The 20767-nt window shown below is 42.8% G+C and overlaps 1 protein-coding gene across 3 annotated transcripts in view; it reads left to right on the top strand.

Moving 5' to 3' along the window:
- Nucleotides 1–20767, top strand: part of NATD1 (N-acetyltransferase domain containing 1) — a 159354-nt gene that overhangs the window by 59406 nt on the left and 79181 nt on the right. For all 3 annotated transcript variants that reach the window (XM_089540792.1, XM_089540793.1, XM_089540794.1), the window contains one exon: nt 7283–7416. The gene's annotated coding sequence lies outside the window, so the exon portion shown is untranslated. The remainder of the gene's footprint in view (nt 1–7282; nt 7417–20767) is intronic.

Here is a 20767-nt window from a genome sequence, read left to right as displayed (position 1 = left end):
TTGAGGATTTCTTTCTTCGCCATCAAGTGACATTCATCTTTATTCATGAGGTCTGCTCTGTTGCATCAGCAAAGCACCAAAACCTAAACAGCACCTGGTTCTAGGCTGGGAAGGACGGGGTGAAATAAAGAAAGGCCCCATCTAGATAACAATAGTAATAGGATCCAACACACTCCAGCCTTGTATCACATTGATTCCCTCATCCTTTTCTGCTCCGATACCTTTGAACTATCACTTTGCAGTAAATGTTACCATAATATATACAGTGGGCCCTCCATGTTTTCTAGGGATAGTGGCACAGGACAACCATGAAAGTAGAAAAAAACGCACATTTAAAAAAGCCTTTGGACATTTACTGGTTGCTGTGGGACTGGGAGAGTTTTTAATGGAGGCGCTATAATTGTTTTTCTTCCTTCATTATGGTTGAAATGCTTTAAAGTGTTTTTAATTCAGTGCTGTGTTGCAGGTAATACCTATTTGCTTTTAAGTGTTCTATAATATCATAACTGATTTAGTTGTATTGTGTTTGAACTTATCTTGTAAGCCATCTTGGGTGCAGAATGGAAGGAAGACAGGATATAGATCTATCCCCCTTCCCTTCCCCTTATATTCTATAGCAGTTATTAATACAGTTTCTTGTGGTTGTGTCATTTCTATCATTTCTGGCTTATGACAACCCTAAGGTGAACCTATCACAGCATTTTCTGAAGCTGAGAGTATGTGACCTTTCCAAGGTCACCCAGTGGGTTTCTGTGACCGAACAGGGAATCAAACCTCTATCTCCACAGTCCAAGTCCTACACATAAACCACTACACCACGCTACCTCTCATAAGGGAAGATAAGACTTTTCAATTAGTCTTTCAGACATATATTGACACAGCACTCAAAGAACCTACTTTCTAGAGCAGACAGAACATTTATACTGGAGTAGTGGCTGGTTTTCCTGTAATAAACCAGCAATTCTAGGTTACCAAGGAAGCCTGAGCAGATGACATGCATCTGAGAGGATCTCCTTAACTTAGCCTTCACTCATTTAAAATTCTGGCAAAGCACATTGCACAAAGTGCATAAACATCACTTAAACAAGTGGGCAAGAAAGCATACTTTACCCATGAGATATCATCATATAAAAACACTTAGGCTGAAATCCTATGAATGACAACCCTGACATAAATACTATCTGCAAGTCATTGCTTTTTCTCGAAGGTCATGCAGAGGAGGTATCCAAATCTGAGTTGTGCAAGTGGTATCACAGTAGCATAGCCATTGCACAAGTAGTTGTACTTTCCAGGATGTTGTCCATTGCTCATTTGGTGGTTGGGGAGGAACTAGATAGGGCAAGAAGTGAGCATGAAGCATGGTTACCCATTGTGTGAGTGGTTGCAGAATGCACAATCCAGTGTAATGTTCATGTGGTATAACTCTTCCATAGTTACACACAATGGCCCAGGGACGTAGCCAAGGGGGGGGGGGGTTCTTGGGGTCCGGACCCCCCCTTCCGTTAGATAAAATGAATGGTGTGTGCTGCCGCGCCGCCGCACCCAAGCCCCATTATAATGGTGGCACTTAGTCTGGAACCCCCCCCCCCCTTCCCAAAATCCTCGCTATGTCCCTGAATGGCCTGAATGTATACAACACAACGGCTTGAACAGGAGGAACTGTGGGATTATTCAGATGGTGAAAATAATCCAAGATGAATCTGCGTTGAATCTCTGTTGTTCTCGAATTGTGGTGCCCAGAATTCCTCGACCTTTAAACTGATGAAGTATCCAGATGATAGCAGAACCAAATGACCTCTTACAAAGGCCAGTGTAATTCACCCTGTGGGTTGCTTAGGTTTACCGGGTGCTTCCTTCCGGATCTCCCCAGAAATGAACATCTGATCCCTCCAAGAAGTCTGCTTAGTTGTCTCTGTTGATATCTCCGCAGACACGGCTGTGCCGGTTCCGCCTGCAGAAGTACTCAGATGCTGGTGACTCATGGGGGTTTTTCAACTCCGGTGAGACTAAAGGATAGAATGTCTCCTTTGCACTGCTTCTAAAAGGGATGCTTGGTATCTAAGCGCTTCCTTTCATACCATATAAAAAAAGAGGGCTTTAGATAAACAGAGGGAGGGTAAAAGTAGCAGATCACTCTTTTAGGGTGAGCACAGCAAGTAGCTCTCCTTGCTTCATTTGATTGACCTTCCTTCCTTCCTTCCTTCCTTCCTTCCTTCCTTCCTTCCTTCTCTATTTGTTTCTTTTTCTCCCTTCTGGGAAGTAAAGAATTTGTTGTATGCCTTCAAGTCATTTCCGATTTACAGAGACCCATGGGGTTTTCTTGGCACAGTTCTTCAGAGGTGGTCTGCCATTGCCATCCTCTGAGGCTGAGAGAGTGTGACTTGCCCAAGGTAGGCTTACATGGCCAAACCAGGATGCGAACCCTAGTCTCCAGAGTTGTAGTCCAGCACTCAGACCATGAAACTATGCTTACACACAAATTATCACCTCCTCAATGGGAAAGAGTGCCTTGGTACATCAAAACAAAGAAACAGAAGGGCATAACTGAATGACGGTGTTCATGACAAACACCGGCTATGTGGTTTTTAATACAAATTCCAACATGAATCATGCTAGGGCGTTTTGGTTCTCTTCTATTCATAAAGTTTTCAGCTGTCGCTTTCAGGAAATTGCCATAGGAAGTGGAGGAGCGGGGAAGAGCCATGTGAGTACACCTTGTAGAGTTATTCTGAGAGTTCATAAGCAGATTTTATTCAAAAATATGTTGCCCAGCGTCTTTCCGAAATCAAGACAGCTGGCTTTTCCTTCCTCCTTTCCTGAGCCAACATCTCAGGTTCCCCTTCCTATCATTTCTCACTGGGCCAGACACTATGTATGGCTAAGAAATACCTCCCTTGCCCTCTTCTTTGGATGTTCCTACACCTCAGATTTAAACTGGTATAATAGTCATCATATCTCTCCAAGAAAAACTATGGACACCAAAGACCTTTGATGAACCATTCTCTTCCAAAACAACCATTCACCATACTTCCCAAGAATTCTTCAAAGGCAACTATGAAGTTAAATCTGGTACAAAACCAGATTTCCCCCCCCCCCCCCCAATATGAAATAATACAATTTTGGATAATAAGATGGGGGGATTCGGTTATTTAATTTTTAGGGTAATACTAAAATAAACGGATTAAAAATTAAAATTTCTTATACTCTGATACGTTAAAAAAAGAGAGAGAAACCGCTCTAAGTTTGAAGAATGTATAATTTCTCATTAAGAAACTAAGTTGATGGGTAATAAGCAAAGTAAATTCAGCTGCCAGCCCAGTTGGCTTCTGGGTACCAGTTTTTCTTTTACCAGAGGCAGCAACATATATTGAGTGGTCCTTACTGAGCAACAGCAACCATTTTGAACAAGCCAGATGGTGTTCTTATTTAGTCAAGCCAAGCAAATCTGAACCCCATGGGTTGGGGTGCTACCTGGCACAGGAGGCAACTGTGAGAGAAGTACTTATTCCTAACAGCATGGGAACGGCATTCATTTTAGAAAGCCTGATGCTGCAACACTCATAGCATCTTCTTACCCACAGCCTGGGAATGTAACCCTTTAAAAAGACTACTACATCTCCTAGAATTTGGGATCTGGGGATTGCAGTCCCCTAAACCACATTTTCTAAGTTCTGCTTGGATCACTGAAGTCATCACCAGAGTTTACAGCTCAGGAAAAGTTCACTACTTTTCAGCGCCAGGGATCCCACTGACCTTGCTGACTGGGGGATACTGGGAGTTATTGTCCATAAAAGGAACTTTCCAAGCTCAGTTTGCAATGCATAGATGATGAATTGCATTTGGTTTGGTGTGTCAAGCCATTCTTCTAGACATCAGGCCTGGGCCTAGGCACTGCTTGCGAGTAAATCTTCTTTGCAGCCATGAAGACTAGCCACTTAACTGTAGAAATCTTTTCTCAAGAAGCTACCAAATTTGTGAGTAACTGAACAACTTCCTTGGCCTTAATTTTTTTTTTTTTTTTTGGGGGGGGGGTCTAATGAAATGTCACCATACCTATCGCTAAAAAAGGGAATGGGAGAAGAAACAGAGCTGTTACTTTTAAAGGAGAAGAGATAGTGTGTTCCAACCCTTCCAAATATAATGAACTCAAAGAAGAGATTTTTTTTCTCCAAAACTTTTGGGTCCTTAGAGGGAGCACATTTTTAATTCTTGGCCTAACTGGAAAGTGTGTGGCAGCGCCATTAATTACGGGAGCGCACTAGCTGTGACAATCTCCCTTTCGAGAGCCCATGACGGTTTTATCATCCTGACACCCGGGGTTTATTTCAGGCCGGCAGCAAACTCCGGTGCCAGATGGTGCCACCGCATAGTCTGGCCACCTGCATTTTATACTCGGAAGTGGGGCGAGGATTTCTGCTGAGTGGGCCTTTTGCAGGATGAAGGAACAATGGTTTTATTACACTTCGTGATGAATTTGATAATTAATTGTGTATATATATATAATGGTCATGATTCTATTGCGGTCTATGTTATGCAATTTTGTACATACTTAGCTACCTAGCAGAGGTGCCATATATCATTCCTAGTGGATTATGAAGATGCATATCAGGGCCGCGGCAACAGTGTCCTCATGTGTAGTGGGTCTCTTACAGTTTCTAGCCATTGTCTGGATGGGTATTTTGCCATACCCTTAGGATTCAGATTTAGGCCCCATTTGGATTATGAAAATAATCCTGGATGAATCCAGGTTATTTCCTTGGTGTTCACACTTGGCCACTCGATGCACTTGGGCGGGGGGGCTATGAAAACACACTCTTAACCCGGGATAGTCAATACTGTTTTTGCCCCCCAAATTTTCCTGAAAGATCTGCATTGATCTGTATCTTCAACAATGTGAATATGCTTCTGAATCGTATTCGCTCTGTATCATTCACGGGAATGGAGCAAGCTCCATTTATCCCAAAATGATGGGATGTGTAAATAACACAAAGGTTTAAGTTGGAGAGATTAGTGAACCCAAAACATACTGGGAACACCAGCTCATTATAATGCAAATTTGTACAGCGGTGACAATCAAAACTCACTGAATAAACTGAGTAATAACTGTGTGCACCTCAAACGTCTTCTCTCTTTCTTCCACACTGTTATTTCTTGCCTTCTTCTTTTTTCCCCCTTTGCATTCAGATTTTGGGCAAGGAATTTGCAAAGGGCTGCTCTTTTGTTTTCTGTATAATATGTTTGGACGGAGGTAAGACAGTGGCCCAGCTTCTCCAACGGTGATGAAAATGACGTGCCAATTGTGTGAAGCAAACGCAAGGCCGATATCTAAGTTGGCTGCAGTCTTCCCATTCGTGGCGCAAACACGGCGTTGTCTCCAACAGACAATGGCTAGTTAATTACTGAGAAACTGTGCAAATCCTGATGACACCGGAGAATTCCACAATGAAATTGTCAGTTACGAGAAAAGGATTCAACATGATCCCACATCCAGTTTCCCCCTCCGTTCCAAGGAAAAAAATATGGGTAGGGTTGCAAGATCGCATCTCGGAGCTTTAGCTGTTCTTTTTATAGCAATTAAGCTAGAAATATGCCTAGAGTTCAAAGATGCCGAATTAGAACCCGTCTCTTTTGGCACGGAGAGGGACAGAATGAGGCCATTAGCAAGAATAATGTTAAGAAAATATCACGGGAAGGCGGTGGGAAGGGATCTAACCACCCAGCCTGAAACATGGACAGTCCAAGACATGTGTTTGTGTAATTAACAAGAATAAGCTGTTTAAAAGGGATTCGACATCCTTAAAACCGCAGCCATATGGCCAGAGAAGGGAAAGGCCACATTTCAACGAATGTCGGATAATTTTTCTCTTTGGGGGGGAAGGGGGACACGATTCTGTGTCGAAACTTGGTAGCCAGCCCAACGAAAAGGGATTGGGCTCCATAACCCCAGAATCTGATACGACACTCTCATTAAAGTTATTAATTTCCGCAAGGTACTGCACATTAGTGTTAGTATTCTCTTTTATACAACACCATTGTAGCACTCGGTTACCTTTTTAAGTACCCAGGTTCTGTTCCCTACTGGGGTTTGTAGTTTTGTGTGGTGCTAAAGCTCTCTTTGGCATAGAATCCTAAATGCCTCACTGAACTACAAATCCTAGGATTCCCTACGATGGAGCTGTGGCAGTTAATGTGGCATCAAAGAGCTATCATGGTGTGCTATGAAAGAGACCACAGTTGTGCATGGCACTACAAAACCCGAGATTTGTATTACAAAATTCTGGAAATGTATTACAAATCATTTACCTAATTTTGGGGGTGGAGATTTCCCATTTCTGGGTTCAGAATTAGCAAAGCTCTTGCATACCACACCGTTATATCTCCCAATCTGTCAGCCCACACCCCTTGATGTGTTAGATCACAATCCCCATCATCCCCCATGTCCATATTTCTGGGTAAGATAGGGTATTGTAGTCCAACATATCTAGAAGGCAACACGTTTATCACTTTTAACCTTAGGAGAGGATCGAAAAGCTTAAGCCTCTCCTGAGCAAGACATGCAGACAGCAACATGGTAAAACATCCAAACAATTTCCCTGAAAACAAGTCCCAGATCTTCCTCAGCCTTCATTTGGCTCCAAAAGGTAAGGGAGCACATGATATCCTCTTAATGAAGAAACTAATTAATTTGGGGACGGAGGTTGCTTTATTTTTTCATTTCAACCAGAAGATCTCCATGCTTCAGCACCTTCCAAAAGAGAATTCTCATATTATATTTCCAGATGGTGACAGGAAATGTTTATGACATCCTCAAGTCGCTCAGGACTGCTTTGAAAGACGGATGTCACCTCTGTCTGGTTTCTCCTTTCCTCCCTCTTGGGTTGTTGCAAGACAGTTATTTCCCCAGCCTGGTTCTCTTCCAATATTTAGGACTCAGGTCTGAACCAAGACATGTTTTGGTTTGGAGAAAAGGAACCAATGGCATCCAGTGGTTCCCAAACATTGGTCCTCCAGGTGTTTTGAACTTCAGTTCCCAAAAGCCCCAACCAGTTTGGCCCATAGTCAGGAATTCTGGGAGCTAAAGTCCAAAACATCTAGAGGACCAAAGTTTGGGGATTGTTGGAAGGACCACTGAAGAGGGCAATACCCTTCACCTCACTTGAGGCTGCAGACTAGTTTAGGGGACCCAGGATTTGTCCAATGGTATATATAGCAGCTCTTTCTAAAAGTTTAGAAAAGTTACTTAAACTGTTTGTTTTGTTTGTCTGTTTGTCTGTTATCTCAGCCTCAACTGCATGGCTGGGTGCCTTGTTCGAGCCTCAGAGTAAGCAACTTGTATCAGCGGTGGTGGCACCAGGCAGCACAACAAGACACATTGCAAACAGCCACAGTCACAACAGAGGGCTCCTGGAGCAAAAGGTGAGTTATTTTAAACCATTTTAAGAGGAGTATACCTTGGGTTTGGTGCGGAACTGGCTGGACATTGTCTGGACGGCTTGCACCAGAACCAGGAATTGAGTTCTGTGCTAGCCAGACTCATCACTGTAGAAATGGGGATGATGGTGTTTTATTTGGCCCATGCGGAAAGGGCCTTAGCAAGGGGAGAGGAGAACAAAATGAAATTCAACACAGAGAAATGTAAGGTATTGCACTTAGGGCGGAAAAATAAAATGCACAGATATAGGATGGATGACACCTGGCTGAATGAAACTACGTGTGAAAGGGATCTAGGAGTCCAAGTAGACCACAAGTTGAACATGAGTGAACAGTGTGATGCGGCAGCTAAAAAGGCCAATGCTATTTTAGGCTGCATCAATAGAAGTATAGTGTCTAGATCAAGAGAAGTAATAGTGCCACTGTATTCTGCTCTGGTCAGGCCCCACCTAGAATATTGTGTCCAGTTCTGGGCGCCACAATTCAAAAAGGACATTGAGAAACTGGAGCGTGTCCAAAGGAGGGCGACAAAAATGGTGAAGGGTCTGGAGACCATGCCCTATGAGGAACGACTTAGGGAGCTGGGGATGTTTAGCCTGGAGAAAAGAAGGTTAAGAGGTGATATGATAGCCCTGTTTAAATATTTGAAAGGATGTCATATTGAGGAGGGAGCAAGCTTGTTTTCTGCTGCTCCAGAGAACAGGACCCGGAACAATGGATGCAAGCTACAGGAAAAGAGATTCCACCTGAACATTAGGAGGAACTTCCTGACAGTAAGGGCTGTTCGGCAGTGGAATGCACTTCCTCGGAAGGTGATAGAGTCTCCTTCCTTGGAGGTCTTTAAACAGAGGCTGGATGGCCATCTGTCAGGGATGCTTTGATTTGGATTTCCTGCATGGCAGGGGGTTGGACTGGATGGCCCTAGTGGTCTCTTCCAACTCTACGATTCTATGATTCTATGATTCTATGAGAAGATGGAGAGGGATCTTGCCTTTCCCTGTAGACTCAGGCAAAAACAAACTGCGGCAACCTCTTCTAGCTTGTGCATTCATCCTTATTATTAACTTTGGCCATCTCATGTTGTTTTGCTACATATTTCCCAGTTTTCGTCGGTGAAATTTTGGTATCCCAATGATACCTCAGCAACAATGCCATTTGGACCAAGCCCAAACCTCTCCCTATCTTTCTCTCCCTTTTTGCAAATTAAAATCTCAAGTGGAATTCTTCAAGAGAGAATGACTCCTTTCAGCCTTATGCGTTGAATAATACTGGGCGGTTCTCTTCCCATCATAACTCATCCTTTTCCACATAATATACTGACCTATAAACCCTGCAGGGCTAAGGAGGGACTGGCAATTGCATTCCCTTGGCAAGCGGTTCATCTTTTTTTTCCCTCTGCCCCATGTACATGTTTAAGGAGATTATCCTACCAGGGAAAGGCATGGTTGAGGATTATTGCTGTTGTTCTTGAAATTTAATTCTCATTCTTATGCACCTGGTTTTGAATACTCCGTCCCTGTCTTTGGGAACCAGATGGATCCTGCCCACGCAGAAGCAACCCTTGCAGAGCTTGGAAAGTTTTTTAAAACTGAGGAGGTACAGTTTGTTGCAGTTCTAAAGCTGCCCAAAGTAATTAGTTACCATGAAGTTGGGATGCTTTCCAAAGCAACTCCTTGGCTGAGAGCCTACGTTGTTCTGTCGTAACGTAAATATCTATTGGTGGAGTTACATTTCACTGCCGCTACTCAGTTCCTATAGTGAAGAGCACTGTGGAGTAATCTATGAGAAAAAGTGAATGTGCATAACTTTTAGCTCATTGTACAATGCTCAGTGTGCATTGACACACTACACTGAGTGCATTCTTGTGTTTCTGGAGAGACTTCCCATGCAGAACTGTGCTCCTGCCATCATCAGCTGGATCTGCCCTTTCCACATTGACCAAAAACAGTCAGTTAATTTTTCAAAAAGTAATCAGATACCATTTCTTACAGTCCCAAGGCAGTCCCTTACATTCCCTAAAATAAATTATTAATGATTAATATAATAAAAATCATAAACAACAGGCAGGTGTATCCCTGACCACACACCGCTCTGTGTCAGCAGTCACTACTCCCCATCCGTTGAGTTTCTGCCAAAGGGGTCCACTAATTAATTAAGCCAAACACATGATTAATTTCCCACAACAACGTCAAGCAGTCATTAAGAGTAACAGAGTAACTTGGGTCTCAGGTGTATTTTTTTGGCCAAAAGGGGCCAATTACAACTTAATTGCTTGTGTAGTTTTGAGAGGATGGGATGACATGGAAATCAAGACTATTCTCTGGACTAAGTCCCTTGATCTCAGGAGAGCGAAACCCACTTTAATGTGTCTTTATTGATTGCTTAAATGAAGATACTGCAGACACAGAGTGGCAGGTGAGTTGTATCGGAGATAGATCTTTCTGATGCCTTGATGTCATTTCTCCCCAATGTATTCCCAGCTGCCATGTGGTATCTGTGATGCTGTCATTCTGCGCGCCAAAGTCTCCCTATTGTTCCAGAGTTGTCACAATGGCCTTCTAGTTGCCAGATTCATTTTGGGTTCAGTTCGAAAAGTTGCTGACTTGGCCAGCTGGCGCCTGACTCATTTCCTCTGACCTTCCTTTTGCCCATGAAAACTGGGCCCAAGTTGTGGCGAATGCTCCACAAACATGAGCATTATCACACAAAACTGCAGGTGCATCGACACCGCCGACTGTGCTGGTGGAGAAGACTAATGCTCCACAAATCGATTTTGAAATCTGTATATTGATATGAATGTTGGCCTGGCCTAGAGCTTGGAAATTACCCTTTTGGAGTATGACTTCCAGAATGGCAGATCCTCCAACTGTCCCAAATTGGTTAATCCTCTGTCATCCCACTTTTTCATCTGCATTTCAGGAGGACAATTCAGAAGGGGAGAAAAGACTAAATCAGGTGCAGATGTTATGAAAATAGTCTGCATCTGATTTGGGGTTTTGACCCTGCATCATGTAAACAGGACACAGTGGAAACAGAGTAAACATCCCATGTAGATCAGCCCCTACTCACAAAAAAGCCACCACCTGCCATTTCATAGAGCAGGAAAAATGTTTACGGAAGGAAGTACTGGATGACTCCATGTCCAACATCGGAAGAAATGTATATGTTAGTATAACCTCTGGGATCTACTAGTGTAAGTCACAAAGAGAATCCAGGAACCTGAAAACTGGATCCCAGCTTGGCTAGAGGTGGACCATTCCCTTAGTTCTTCAATGCTTCTCCTCTGTTCTTTGTCATGCTGCCTAGAAGACATCTCTTTCATCAAGTCCCATTTTCAAAAGAGCAAAGTTGTCATCCGAACGATGGATGAAAACCTATGCCGAGATGGAAAAGGGATTCTGGGCCAATCTTTTTCATCTTTCCCTTTATTTAGTCATTTCCTTCTCCTTAAAAAGAAAGCAAAAACCCTCTAAACTGCCATCGCCACCCCCATAATACAGACATTTTCCTAAAAACACAAAATCAGGCCTCCCATTGAGCAACAACAACAATGGATCTCTTTGAGCAGCTGGAGGATTCTCTCCCTCCGTTTTGTTTGCTGCGGCCAATGACCTCGGGGCGGATAAACAGCCGAATATAAATTAGGCTTTCTGGCATCCGCTAAATAAAACATGCCTTTTGAGACATAAAAGGGGAATTTGTTAAATATTTCAGTACATCTCCTATTTTCGTGGGCTCCTCTCTTCTCCGTTTCTCTTTCCCCCGTTCACATCCCAATGTACAAAATGTTTTGCATCGTAACTCGAACATGTGCTAGATGCGTTTAAAAATAGCAGCAGCCCTCAAACATGGGAAACATCCCACAACATCAGCGTCGAGAGCTTTATGGGGAATCAATTTCGCCCAAATTAAACCAGGCTAGAGACTCCATAACCCAAAGGTGGACCCATTTGCTGATCAATAAACCAAGAGCCACGCCGTCTTTCCTGGAGGTATTTTTACAACTCCACTCTGAAGGTGCATTTTTGTTTTTATTGTTGAACTCTCATCACACGGAAGAAAATCTTTCCCCTCCCATGATTTGGCAGGCAAGAGGTTTGATGCTCATTTATTGAAGTTTTATGCGCACCAGCGCAAAGCGACAGAGACCCTGCCTTCATTCTTAATGAAAGGCTTTTCGTCATTTTGAAAAACACTTCAAATATTCCCTCTGATTGCGTTTCATCTGAAAAGTGCTAAATATAACAAAGTGCAGGACGGTTTCCACGGTGGTTTCTAGAAAAAACAGTTATTGGCCTCGTTGAGAACTGTATTAGGTGGTGAATCTGCTCTGGGTTTTAGTCTGAACTCCACATAAAGTATCCAAGATGCAGGAAACAGGATATGGATTGACTGATTGATTGATATCCCACTTTTCTCCCAATATAGGCAGCTAGTAATAAATCTGAAACAGTACAAAATTTGGCTTAACTGCTAGTAAGATTAGGGCTAGTTTTCAAGCTGGGAGTATTGATTAAAAGTCTTATTTGTTCCATGTTTTTATTATTATTATTATTGTATTTTATTGATGGGGTTTTTAAAGAAATTTTCTGCCTTGTTCTTTTTATATTGCTTTTGTATTCACTGGTTGGAGCAGTACCAAATTGTAACGGCTTTTCGCTTTCAAGAATGAAATTATTTACTATTAAAACAGTACTAAGTAAAAACAATACAAAAACATTAAAAAGTCAAATATAAAGGTTTTTTAAAATTAATTACTTTTTTATTTGATACTGATTTTGCTGATTTTGAACCCAAGCAGCCTGCTTTCATACAAACCCCAGCTATTGCCACTACCACCAAACAAGCCTTCAAGGAGCTAGCTAGGGGCTTCCATGGCAATGAAGTGGAGAATCCACATCAGGTTTTAGTCCGAACATTAAAAGAGGTACCCAAGATGCTGGATTTATTTGGATGGAGAATTCAGCGCCACGGATTGCGCCTTAAAGTTGGAACGAAAACTCAGAGCAGATTCGCTCTCTAACTGGCAAGCTATTGGTCACCGATCCATCTAGCAATCTCAACCAAGAAGATTGCCCACTGCTATTCCTTTGCCCAAGCTGTCTTCAAATCTGGAGCTGATTTCTTTGTTTTGGCTTTAACCTTTTGTAAATTCTATTCTCTTCCTCAGTTATGAGCACAGATGGATGCATTTGCTGCACTTTCTTTGAATGAAAACTGCAGACGCCAATAACTGGGAGGCCGAATAAATACAGTTACCATCAGCAGTTCCTTCCAACAGATTTTTATTGAGGAAGACAGATTGACTCTGATGAAGTTAATGCCAGGGGTCACTCTTAATTGTTCCTGACATTTCCTACGGCTTGCCAGTGATGGATCTCTCCTCGAACATAAGGCTCAGGTAGTAGGCTAGGAAGCCAAGAAAGTCACCTGTTTGGCTTATTCCTGGCAGAGAGATAGAGAGAGAAATAAAACATTGTCCTATTCAAGAGCCAAGAAAACCTCCCTCTCTGCCAGGTGAAGAATAATGTTCATGTAAAGTCAGAGTTGGCATTCAGTTGCAGACAGAGTGCTGAATTTCTATTCCTGGGAAAAGCTCAGCAAATGATACCACCTTTTCAGGTGATGTTCCTTGCATAAGGACAGAGTTAGGCTTCATTAACAACAAATGAAAAAGCATGTGAAAAATGCTGGTTCAAAGAGCATCCGTAGCGTAATACTCAAAGCATTGGTGCAACTCTGTTTAATGGGCACCTATATTTAATCGGTTGGATTTCCTCCAAATAAATGTGGAGGAGGGGTTTGCAGATGCCATGGACCGCCAAAAAGACAAATAAAATGGGTCTTAGAGTGAATCAAACCTGAACTCTTCCCTAAATGCCAATGTGAATAAACTGAGACTGTCGTACTTTGGTTATATCATGAAAAGACATGTTTCCTACAAGCTAAACATGAGCCAACAGTGCAACACGGCAACCAAGAAAACCAATGCAGTTCTACACTTCATCGATAGGAGTATAATATCCAGATAAGCAACAATAATAGTGCCTGCTCTATTCTGCTTTGGTCAGATCTCACCTAGAATACTGTGCCCTGTTTTGGACACTGCAGTTCATGAAGGATATGTGTCCAGAAAAGACTAATATTCCCATATCTGCATCTGCACTGCAAAATTAATTTGCAGTTTGACACTGCTGCAGCTGCCATGGCTCAATACTAGGACAGTATGGCTTGTACTGGAGGGAGCAAAAGTTGCAACGAGAGTGTAGCACTGACTGTTCTTGTCGAAGTCATCCAAGAGCCTTCTCTTTCTTTCTTTTTTTAAACTTGAAAAATGCCAAAGGATGTGCTTGGCAGCAGCCTGGATGCCCCATCCTTTGAAACAGGACCTCTGGTGCCCCTGGGGATGATGCTAAGTGGGCATGTTGGATCATTCACAGGGACATGGTATGGGAAGCAAGATGGTTCCTTCCCTGGATGGTTTCTTCCCATGAGCCACCAACCTGGCTAAAAGTGCTAAGTTCTCAGTTCCAGAACACACTTGGGACCAGTTTACGTCACGTGGGAAATGCAGGCCCTGCAAATATCCACAAAGGTTATCTGGGATGGCATCTTTATATACACACGCACACTCCTGTTCAATGTCCAGTAAATGGTGCTTCATCATGGGAGATTTTCAAATGGTGTAGTCTTGCTTTTTTAAAAAGGAGAAGTACTCAACTTAGCTTTTTCAAAAATTTAAAAATGTGGGAACATTTGGAATCTATGTTACGCAGAGTGCAGCAGGGCTAGGCCAATATGAGGTTGCATCTGCAGTGCAGAAATAATACTGTTTGATGCTGTTTTAACTGTCATGGCTCCATCCTATGGAATTCTGGGATTTGCAGTTTGTTGTGGCACCAGAGCTCTCTGACGCAGAAGGTGAAATATCTCACAAAATGACAAGTCCCAGAATTCCATGGCATTGAGCCATGGCAGTTAAAGATGGGTCAAGCTGGATGATGATGATGGTGATGACGATAACGATGATGATATAAGCTAGCATGCGTTGCTGGGACTGGAGCCTCAAGGATGTTCTCAGACAAAGGGAAAGAGAATGTACTTAGGCTTCCTCCTGTAAGATGTAGGAAACATCCTGGGGTCAAAGGGAATCATTCCTGGACCTTCCAAAGTTGCCTTTTCATCTTCATTCACTGTCATTTAGCTCCAGCTAAACTGACTTAATGCAAAACCACCACATGTTGAAGCCCCCATTAAACACACAACATAACTGGATTGCTATTGATATCTCATTTGGCAGGGCCATGCTGAAGACTGGGACTGTTTGAAGGGAAAGAAAAGGTGGTGGAGGAGGAGATGAGGAGATCAGAAGGAAAAGAGGAGGAGGAAGAAGAAATAAAACAGGAGGAGGGAGAAGAAGGACAGAAGGAGATTAGAAGGAGAAGAGGAAGAGAAGGGAAAGGAGAGAAGGAAACAGGAGGCGAGGAGGACAAGAACAACAATATTGTCTGGATAGGAGATGCAATTGTAAGGTCATTTCTAGGGAGTAGTTTTTGCTGGACGTGCTTCAGAGTAAACAACTTGCACAGTGTGTCAACATGCATAAGGTTGTGTTGTCAAAAGAGATGTGCCCAAAGAGCTGGGGTTAGCAATGAATCCTGCCGTCTTACTTAGGATAATTGCAAACACTTCCTGGTGCATAGGCTTTTCGAAAGCCATAAAGATTTCGATGCGCTGTCAACATGGGACTCAGAATCACCATTGTAAAAATAATGATTCTTCTTCCTTTCTTTAATAACTCAATTGTGCCACCCTGTAATTGGTCTTGGAGTTATTAGGCAGAAGTTACAGAGGAGGACCGGTGATAGAAATGCAATCTGTGGATTGATTTTATGGCCTAATTATTTTGCAGTTGCTATTTTTGGAAGACTTTTGATAGCTTGCAAGATGGGTGTGTTTGTATTCCTTCCCCTTCCTGCACACGCTCCTGAAAACAGTCGGCTTATATAAATGGCTTAAATACTCTTGGAAGTCTGCATCCACACTGGAGAAATAACCTGTTTTGGCACCAGTTTAACTGCCCTGGCTCAAGGCTATGGAATTCTGGGAGTTGGACTTTGTTGTAGGGTCCAGAGCAGAGTACAGCTCCAATCCACTTGAAGGGTTCGGGTTGGGTGGTATTCATATTATAGATTGTGATTGTTAAACCTCCAAGCACAAATACATTATTTAATATATTTCTTCTTGGATGCTTTCTTTCCTCCGTATTTTGTCCTTCGCCTCACCTTCTGGAGATGCTTGTTGTCAGTCCTCAAAACCAATTCATTAATTAATAGATTTTTGTCTCTCGCCCTTTTATCAACAGCGGCAACAAACAGAGCAAATCTTCAAACCTTCGTAGCTCTGGCGTGTGCCGACTTCAGCAATGAACACTTTGAAAGTGGGGTGGTTTTTTGTTAGCTTTATTATTATTTTGCAAAGGCTTCACAGCAGGTTCCTTCCACCTATTTTTAATGGCCTCTTTTTAAAAAATGTCACAGCACACAAACGTTGGAAAAATAGCTTTGTGAGGATCCGTTTGATGGTACGGTTTCCGTATACTCTCCCCTGACCCCAGAGGAAAAGATATTCTGCAATCCTACCCACCTAAAGCATAATGATCTGGGCTCCTTCAGCACTATTCAATGATAGTATTATGATGCCACATTAGTTGTCTTGGTTCCATCCTAATCCTGGGATCTGTAGTTTGGGGAGCTCTCTGGATGAGACTTCTAAGTCCCACCACCCAAAAGTGGAGACCGGTGAAAGAAAAAGTCATCCCTTGGATGAATTTCAGCAAAAGCCTTCTAGTAGGTCCTAAAAGATTCAAGCTATTTTTACTTACTTATACAGTGGACCCTTGTTATCCACCGGGGTTTGGTTTCAGGACACCTCATAGATGCCAAAATCTGTGAATGCTCAAGTCCCATTATATACAATGGCAGAGAAACATGGCATCCCTTCTATAAAAGGGCAAAATCCAGGTTTGCTTTTTGAAATGTATGTATTTTTAAAAATATTTTCAAGCCGTAGGTGGCTGAATCCATGGATCACGGATTCATGTATACGGAGGACCTACTGTATAAGACTTACCTGACCTTATTTTTTTCATTTCATGTGTGCAGATTGTTGGTTTTGCAACAAAAGCAAAAAATTGCAGAAGCATGTTGAAGTGTCCTCCTCCTCCTCCTCCTCCTCCTCCTCCTCCTCCTTCTTCTTCTTCTTCCAGTGTAGGAACCTATCCCTCTTCTTTCCATCATATTCCTGTCTCTGGCCCCATATTTTCTCTTAAAGGACTAATGTCCAGGAATACATTGACTTCAACTGAAATCCTAATGATTTCCCCTTGCTTTTGAAAGCCACCATTGCCTTTGTGACTCCAGGAGCTCTTGCACCAACTCCTGCTTCTCTTGTAGGCTTATGTACATGTCACACTCCCAACATTGAAATACTTTATCAAGGGAAGGACTGAACAGTTCAGCAGAGGTTCCAGAAGGCTGTCTCTGGGTTTTTATTTTTGGAAAAGGTCCTGCAGGTTCTTCTACTTGGAGATGACCCGACTGCTCCGACATGTCTTCTTGAGTCCTTTCCAAATCCCCAAATAACCCCCCCCCCACATTGTGTTCACCTTTCTTTAAATATCCTCCTGCTAATTCCAAGGAGGGTTGTCCAAGTTCTGGAGGGTTTGTTGTTGTTGTTGTTTTGATTCAGTTTCTGTTACCACTCTTGTTACCATGCCTTCTGCAAAGATGCTAAGATGCTTTTCTTTGTAAACAGAAGGATGAAAGAAAACCTTGGCTGTTCTCGAAATAACAGGGGCATCTTGGGCTGGCATGAAAAGGCACAAGTCAAAACAAGACCAAAGAGGTGGCAACCCCAGGTTCCAATATGACTTTGCATAAATGGCTAGAAGGCTAGAGACAGGCTCTTTAAAGGGCTCCTATCTAAGAGAGGCTGTGTAAAGAAAAATCCCACTAGGTCTTGCTGTCTATGGAAAATAAGTAATAGGCCTCTATACCAATGTTCCCTTTCTGCAATTTGGTTGGAAAGACACAGGAACGATCTCAGGAGATAGACCTGGAAGTCCCATGTTGATGGCATCAGTCGGATTACCAAGGGCAGCAAATGGCTTCCATGTCGGTGGCGCAGTGGGTTTGCTATCCACGGCCTCATTCCCACTACTTTTTAAACCGGATTGCAAATCAGTTTGAACCGGTTTAAATGCCCATGGTTCGCACTTGGACTGAATCACTGAAGCGATTTGAAGAGGGGGCCCATGCACTAGATCCATTTAACCCGCACCTTTTTGATGCTGATTTTTTCCGCATGCAGACGCAGTCAGAATCAACGAATTAAAGACTGCAAAGGATACCATTCACCTCTACCTGAATATTCCTAGTTAATCCCGATCCATAGACTTGCAGAGATCAGGAAAAGCTACATCTTGGCCATGCAGGTTGGAGGATTCTGGGGAAATAAAATGGAACATTTCCAAGCCAGAGGAATCATTTTTTATTCTCAAAGGTTTTTGGCTGTCGGTGAAGCATGCCAGCAATTTTGATTTTAAAAATGAGAAGGAGAAGAAGATGCTGCTTTTTAATCGGATGTTTGAGAAGCGTTGCACTTTAAAGGGGAAAATAAGACCACTATGTTCCTGCTTTTTATAAGCCGGGGAGACTGAGTTGGGTTAAGTTACTGTTTGGACTACAAGTCCAGTTGCAGGATTCTGGGAATTGTATTCCAAAAATTAAAATTCCCAATCTTTTTGGCTCCACTCACCACTATCATGCAGCCCCCGACATTTGAATGTATATCCTTAATTAATTTCTACGAACCGTCTTTTCTTATATTTATGTGCAAGAGCGTCCTTAGAATCCAGATCCATTGAGCAAAAAAGAAATCTCACTTAGATCGGGTGAGTTCCCCGTTTGACGTGGTGGTTTTGCAATAATATAATTTGCAAGAAACAGCAAATGCACTGGGGGACTTCACAAGCAAAGCCTTTCTCTCCTCTTCTTCTTTTACCAGGATCTAAAATAAGAAAGTTGGGGGGGGGGGGGGGAGTAAAATCTTTTGAGCTAATAAAGTAATGATGGATTTTTCCTTCTCTCTTCCGTTCCTCTCTTTACTAGCGCTGATGCATTTTTAATGTTCCTTGATGTAGCTATTAAGTTTGTAATTGAAGGCGAGGGAAAGCAAGGCCCCCGGTATCTTGGACGTAACAAGCGCACCGGCTTTGCTTTCTCAGATTTCGTCCCCCTCCTTCGGCGTGTTTCTGTCTGACCCTGCTTTTAACCTCCAAGGCTTGATCCCACTCAAAGGCATACATGAGGATGGTTTCTTTATGTTTCCTTGCCTCTTGGGAGACAAGCTATAGCTGAGCAGAAGTGTAAAGATACATCATTAAATACCAAAGCGAAAATAATCCATGCCATAGCATTTCCACTTTTGAAGTATGGGAGTAAAAACCAGACCGCACAGAAAGTTAAGAAGAAAATTAACTCATTTGAAATGTATGTATGTACGGCCAATGTATGATAGCCTCAATTTGGTTGTTTTGGCTTCTAGGGAGAGTTCAGGCTTGATTTCCTCTAGGAGCCATTTAGTTATCTTTTTATCAGTCCATGACTATCTTTTTAGCAGTCTTTCCCAACATGGCATTTCAAATGAGTTTATTTTCTTCCTATCCGCCTTCATCACTGACCAGCTTTCATAACCAGACATAGGAATGGGGACTATAATGGTAGGGACAATCCTCACTTTAGAATTCAATTATATACCTTTACGCTTCAAGATCTTGCCCAGTTCCTTCAAAGTTGTCCTTCCGAGTCCGTGTCTTTTTCTTTCCATTTTTGGTATATATTTATTAACCTATATTATTGACGCAACAGTCCAAAAATGACCATCGCATTTCCTCGCTCTGCCTCCGTCAAACCAAACCAAACCAAACCATCTCTTTGTGCCTTTCTGAATGTTGAGTGCAGCCCAGAGCTGAGCAAGGTTGAATATATCTGTCATGGTACCTGCTCCCTGCCAGCATCTCTGCAAGTCCCTCAAGAGTTTGCGCTCTTCCTTCAATCATCCAGACAATGAGAAACAGGCACCGCAATTACATACTTGGGTGACTTTGAGGTTTTTTCGGGTGACGGCCGAGGCACGGCTGCTGCCAGGAGCTTTCTTGCCTCCCATGACCAACAGTCCATTGTACGGCAAATACAATAGCTTATACTTCCAGCCCTACTCTCAACAGTGACAATAGGCAGCTTGTTTTGTAGCAAACAATGGGGATTGTTGCTTCCCACAACTTTTAACCAACAATAGAGCAAACAATTCCTGGGGATAGGAATCCTAGATCCTTTCCTGACCCTGTTAGACTGCATCGCCCATCATTCTTCACCCTTCATTGTGGCTGCTGGGACTTGCAGCTGCACCACAGCTGGAGGGATGCATGGTTCCTATCCCTCTTCTAAGCAGAAACCGGGATTCAAACCACCTTTGATTCCAGGTTCCCAACTGACCATGCACCAATTGCGGTCTCCCCTTCTCTGGCCTACCTCTAAGGATTGTTGGACACCTGGATAAATGGAACGGTTGTATATACACATTGCAGAGAGTGTTGCCTAGTGGCTTGAGTGTTGGACTAGAACTCTGAAGACCAGGGTTCGAATGCCGCTCAGCCACCGGTGACCTCAGGCAAGTCACACTAAACCTCCTCTGAACAAATCTTGCCAAAAAAGCCCCACAATAGGATCGCCATAAGTCAGAATCGACTTGAAGGCGCACAACAAAAGTAAACATTTCCCTGAAATGTGGTTAAGTAATTAAAATTTTAATAAATTAAAATTAAAATACTGCTCTGTGAGGTCAAATATGGGCAAACATGACCCAAGGCCACCATCTAGTGGTTATTCTATATGTAGCAGTGAAGAGAGCACCGACAAACTGCTGGTATCAAGGTTCTCAGACCTCAGGATTTGGCCTCTTATCTCGCAGGGTGCATGGGAAGAAAGGGAGGAATCGCAGGGTGAGAGCGCTGTCCTGAAAACAAGTTTTTAAAACTCTGCGCTACTGGCCCATTGTTCAACGGTGCTTTAGAGTGGCAATAGTTGAATTCTCCGAGACCTTTTAGCTTGGAGAAGAGACAGTTAAGAGGTGATATGATAGTGCTATTAAGTATTTTCAGGGTTGTCATATTGAGGATGGAGCAAGCTTGTTTTATGCAGCTCCATAGAACAGGACATGAAGCAATGGATTCAAGCTACAGGGGGAGATTTGACACAGAAACCACATGATGATA

Source organism: Sceloporus occidentalis, unplaced genomic scaffold, assembly GCF_023333645.1.
Source record: "Sceloporus occidentalis isolate IW3139 unplaced genomic scaffold, rSceOcc1.0.p SCAF_10, whole genome shotgun sequence".
NCBI lineage: Eukaryota > Metazoa > Chordata > Lepidosauria > Squamata > Phrynosomatidae > Sceloporus > Sceloporus occidentalis.
This window is presented reverse-complemented; position numbering and strand designations above follow the sequence as displayed.